General features: G+C 42.6%; 2 protein-coding genes across 3 annotated transcripts in view; one reads left to right on the top strand and one right to left on the bottom strand.

The window, feature by feature from the left end:
• cacng2a (calcium channel, voltage-dependent, gamma subunit 2a) overlaps positions 1-5588 on the top strand; it is a 69502-nt gene that overhangs the window by 4949 nt on the left and 58965 nt on the right. The window lies entirely within an intron of this gene.
• apol (apolipoprotein L) overlaps positions 1-5588 on the bottom strand; it is a 34031-nt gene that overhangs the window by 23463 nt on the left and 4980 nt on the right. The window lies entirely within an intron of this gene.

The following is a 5588-nucleotide window of genomic DNA, read 5'->3' as shown; positions in this document are numbered from 1 at the left end:
AGGCTGAATTTTGGGAAAGAGACTTCAGATATGGCATTAGGGCGCCACTAAGGTCTATATAAAATCATCCAAAAAGCAGCATGCCATGGGACCTTTAAATGAGAGGAAAAAGTGTTCCTACCAAGCAAAAGTGAGGTTTAGAAAAAAGTTTGTGTTTAAGTATCTAAACTGAAATTCAAATATCCCAGTGGCACCTCAATCAAAAAAAAGTTGAATTGGTATTTACCTCGACTTCTGATCACAGTATTTACACCTCAGCTGTTCCAGAGAAGCTGCTCATGTGTTAACGACAGAAACCTGGTTTTACCAGTACACCTCCAGATGGGAATGTGTTTGTAAGTTTGTGAAGGTGTCACAAAGCGTTTCTTGCTTGGATATATAAAAGAGATAACGCTGAATGAGGATGCTGTGCTCTGGTGTATTAACTGTTCCTCCACACATGGGATTCATCACAGCTGGAGTGTAATTGTGATAGTGACTGGCCTTTATCCCTGCCAGGCCATTATTTAATTGGCAAACCAAACGTCACAGAGTCAAGATGAGATCAAAACCTCTCAGCCTTGGCTCGGATGTGTGTGTGTGTGTTGCTTTTGTATCGGCACGATGAGCCTCACTCTTTGAATCCGAGATCAAAATGGCGGGAAATAAACCCAGATTTGTCATTTGTGATTCATGAATGATTCCTGGCCAAGAGAGTGGAAAAACGGGGGCCAGGGCATTTACTTCCCGAGGTCAGATTCATTTAAACTCTAATTCAAATGACTTCCTGCTCAGGAAATTGGGTCTTAAAAAGCGAGTACATTTAATTATAGGTAGTTTGCACATTTTAAACCAAAAATCGGGGGGGGAAATTGAAAAATAGGAAAGTACAGAGAAGATGCAGCTGCAGAAAGGCAGAGAGGCAGAGATAAGCAGGCTGGAAATTCAGCCTAGATAGTCAGGAGGAGTGAAGTTTAACATTTCAAATGTTAATTAGGCTTCAGTTTGCAGCTCAGCTCAATTAATTCAAAGTGCCAAGATGACTAGTATTCATCTTTCCCCCAGCTCCTCTTAAATAAAGCCTTGCTGGTGATCAGGCAGCGACTGATGGTAGAAGCCTTATCGCAGCAGAGAACACAGACTGTGTGTTTGGCAGCGCAGGCCCACACATCCTGCTCACAGAGTGGACACAGGTGGGCGACGGTTTGTGTTTGTATAACCAGCTACTGGAGAGGAGAACCTGTGAACAAGCAAAATGGGAATACCCACACTGGGCGCTTCATCACCTCGACCTCTGCTTAGATCACTGCTTGCAGAGAAACACAATAATCTCACTCCTGCATGGAAGACGAATAGATTGTATATCTGGTGCAAGGGCGTAGGTCTGGTTTCAGAAGTGGGGGTGGGGTAAAAGTAACCAAATGTGTATACACGAGAGACGTCCTGAGCCGATGCTGCAACAATCAGTATCTGGGCACATTTTAATGGATCAGTATCTGCTTTCTATACTGAAGTCTACCGTGTGTTGTCCATCTCAGCCCGCTGGTGTTGCAGCGCTGCTCTCCTTTACCACAGCAGGGATATAATGTGCAGCATTATGCAAGTCCATATTCCCATGCAACTGAATATGATGCTCAGACGTTGAAGTTGGCAAAATGCAAAACTCTGACACTAATAATCATATGCAAATATCAGTGTACGAAACATTCAGGTAGCAGCTTCTTTTTTTTTAAAACATTTGGGTCAAAGTCTGTTTCCCCTTCAGATAGTGTTTCCCTCCTGTAGTGTTTTGGGGTAAGAGCTTCAGTAAGGTCATGGTAAGGCGTAGCTTAGCGTAAACTGGCTATTGTCGGGTTTGTGTGCTCTCCGAAAGCCAGTCTCTGTACTCGTTAAAGATATTTTGTGGGAGAAGAGCCTTTACTTTGTAACACCACATGTGTTTTTGTAGTTCCAACAACTCCAACAGGGTGATACGTCTTCTCTTTAGCTGATCGTGTCATGTCCGTTTCAAGAGACGCACTGGGCCTTGTAAAACTTAATTATTTTTAGTAAATATTCTTTGGTTCTTCTGCATCTCAAGTAGGAGAATGTGTTGCTTTTCTCTGTTTTATGTCTTTGTAAATCAAATACATTTGTTTTGGACTGTTGGTTGGACAAAACAAGACATTGGAAGATGTCACCTTAGGTTCTGGGAATAATGTTTTCATTGTTCTGATGCCATTAGTTTGATATCTGAAACATAACATTAATGCGTTGACTTGGGCCTTTCCAACAGATGTCAGTTGGACTTCCATTTTCTTTTGTTCAGTGTTGGTTTCCCTCCAGAATTCGCTTCTAGTATCTTCTAGTAGAACTGGTTTAGATGAAGATGGGAGTTTGATCGAGACTAATAAATGGTTTGACTCCATGTTTTTAGCTGATAGATTTTATCCACTGCCAAAAGCCGGCAGCTCTTAACATTTGCACCTATTGTTACTCTCTTGATGTTGTAAAGTATTTTGGAAGTGTGCAATTCAGCTTCATAGTCTTGAAACTGTATTTAAAGTTCAGTGATTATGGTTCCACAAACACTGAGGCTTCTGACAGTGTGGGTGCAGAGAGAGATTCAGCCGGTGAGGCATGAGCGGTGCACAAAGTAAACATGCGTGTTGCTGATAAATTGGGCCCTGGGGGCTGCCGCTCCTCCGTCCTATCTTAGAAAGTCTGTAAGAGCAGTCACTGTGCTGGCTCTCAGCCACGTGTAGCGCTCTGCGTTTGCTGCTAATCTGAGGCATTCATCTTCATTACAGCGCCGCCCTCAGGCTGCACAGTGAAGAGAGACAGAGTCAGGGAGGAGGTGTGGGACAGGAATGGTGGACCCTGTGATGAAGGAGGGACATTATGGTGTCTGATGTTATGTTCTTTTATTACCTGTTGTATGAAGCCTGTTAAGGTTCATCATTCAATGGGCTTCTTCTTTCCTTGCAAAACACAAAGAGGCTAAACTATTATATTTGAAATGCAACGTCCTGCACGCCCACAGCGCACATGATAGTTTTTAAGTTTACCATCTCTTTTTGAGAAGATAGAACTGGGTCACGCTAACGGCTCTGTGAAGCTGTTTTGGACAGCGGTGCTTTGAGCTAAATGCTAACATGCTGATGTTATGCGAGTATGTTTATCATGTTCTATATCTTAGTGTCATTGGAGGATTTATCAGGCTGGATGAATGGAAACCATGAATGTTTGTACCAAATTTTGCGCCAATCCATTCAGTGGTAGTTATGGTGATATTGTCTGATCAAGCATTGTGCTTTGCCAAGTCATCCTTTTGTATTAATAGGAATTTTATATGACTATGTTACTGTCTTTGCAGAAAATACAAAAACTATCTTACTGTCTTTACTTTTATTTATTTTTTTATTTTTTTAAATGAACCCAACAAATGCCACCAATCCGATGCAAAGTGCTCGCTTTTGCTCATAAAGTTACAATAACAGTCGAAGGGAACATGGACGAACATATCTGCATTTTTATCAACTAAACTGATGTTCAGACTATAAAATGAGACTGCAGGAAACCAAACTTTTGTGGAAAGTATGACCTTATTTGCCTTTAGACTGTAAATTTCCATCCGAGTTGTAGCCATGGCAAGTCTTTCACTGTACGCGCACCCAAGTTTTCTTCACCCAACACAGATTAAGAAAAAAATGTGCTTTCCTTTTTTTAGCAAAAATGGCTACCACTTCAGTATGGCCTCCCACAGCTGCTGTCAATAACCACAGATCACAGTTCACACATACTGCCTCATGATTTTATGTATAAGCTTGTGGGAGTATCAATGTAGTGTACATTCATGCATTTGAAAACATATGTGGGAGTGTGTTGTGTGTGCGCTTTTTTGTTCTTGGGCTTGATATTTGTGTATTCTTGTGTGTACAGCAGGATGAGAGGCAGGCCTGAGATAAAGGCAGATAGCAGAGCGACAGAAGAGCAGGATTAGTCTCATAGTCCAATCAGATAAGGATTACCCAGCTGGAGTATGCCCACCCAGGTTATGTCCCAGCAATAAAGTGGCATTACACTGTATTATGACACACGATCCACTGTACATCCAGCTTTACGGGCCGGACAAGTTAGTCACAAGTTGAGAGTGGATAGAAAGTGTATTCAGTGGCCTCGCAGCCACTTGTTGGAGTAAAAACTGAGCCTCTGTCAGGATGGTATCTACTCCCCCCCTCAGCTGATGGCAGCTTGTGTAAAGTGACTGAGCTCTATTGCTCTGCACTGTCACTCTGCCCTGCAGCCGGCGATGGATGGGATTCATTTTGCCCTCCGCTGAGACTGCAGACAGTCACTGCCGAACACGACTGTTTTATTGGTTTCCACCTCTCCCTCTCTATTGCCCACTAAAGCCAAATTACAGGCCAGACATTACCAGATTAGGCTGAGGACGGAGACAGCCGGAGAACAGTGCAGGACTGTGGCCATGGGTTGTGTTACTGTTGAGGTTGCCATTTGTTATAATTCTTTAGTTACAGCGACGTGCATCAACAGACTCTGGTACCCGGGTATCAGTGTAGAGTTCATTGATTGTGTTTCGAGTGTAGCCTCAGGTCTGTTTAGGTTTGATACCAGTGTTGTTTGTGGTGTAGCACTTTAGACATATATGGTGTGTCACATTTTCTGTTAACAGTAATGTTTTATTCTGTTATCTTTCATCATTGTTCAAGTTGTTCTTCAAATGAAATTTTAAATTCGCATCAGACTTGAACTTAATCTCAAGAACATAATGTGTAGCCTGTGTGTAATGTGTAATGTGTAAATCTGCATTGAAACATATAAGTGACAGAAGATAGAGTATTAGCTTTTTTTCAGGCTGCTGATTGGCCAACATCATCTCCTTCTTTGTAAGATTGGCCAATATGGCTTCAGGTTGAGGGGTAAACCGCCGTCTGATGGTGTGGTATGCTCTTGTGAGTGTGTTGTTGCGTTTTAATTTGGACAAAGATTTTTTTTTCCAAGTGCTTGAGATTGTCTTTTAAAACGATTTTTGATACTTTATACTACTTATTGGACTTTAACTTATCATTGCACCTACAATAATGTAGCTGTCAATTTAGGTCATCCTGTACATCTCATCTGCGTTTTTTCCTGCATCCACTGTGTGTGATTGTGTGTGTTTATGTGTATGTGCGTGCGGGGGGAACGGAGCGCCAGCCCCGCCCACTGCAGCGAGCTAACAGGATTGAAACAGCAGCAACTTTCAGCAACTTCATAGTGAAAAAAACGTTACAGTGTACATTGATGTTATGTATACATGTTGGCTGGAAGGTCTGAAATGTTTTGCACGGCCTTTCGCTGTAAGATTTGTTGGTAAATGTGAGATGTTCGAGTCACACACGTCTCGTCGTCATATCAGAAACAAGGAAATGAATTTGACCAGTTCTCACTCCCGCTTGGTCAGTGGCTGCACGTGGGAGTGCCGGGATTGTCACGAGTAATGAAAATGCGATAGAGGACCCCGGCTGTCAATCAATGTCTTCCAGTGATGCGGACAACTGCGTACCCTGCCCACCGATAGTTACGCGTCTGAATCACTCAATTCTCATTGGCTACCAGCCAACGTG

Source organism: Etheostoma spectabile, chromosome 15 (genome assembly GCF_008692095.1).
Source record: "Etheostoma spectabile isolate EspeVRDwgs_2016 chromosome 15, UIUC_Espe_1.0, whole genome shotgun sequence".
Taxonomy (NCBI): domain Eukaryota; kingdom Metazoa; phylum Chordata; class Actinopteri; order Perciformes; family Percidae; genus Etheostoma; species Etheostoma spectabile.
Note: the sequence above shows the minus strand (reverse complement) of the source record. Positions and strands in the feature narration are given on the sequence as shown.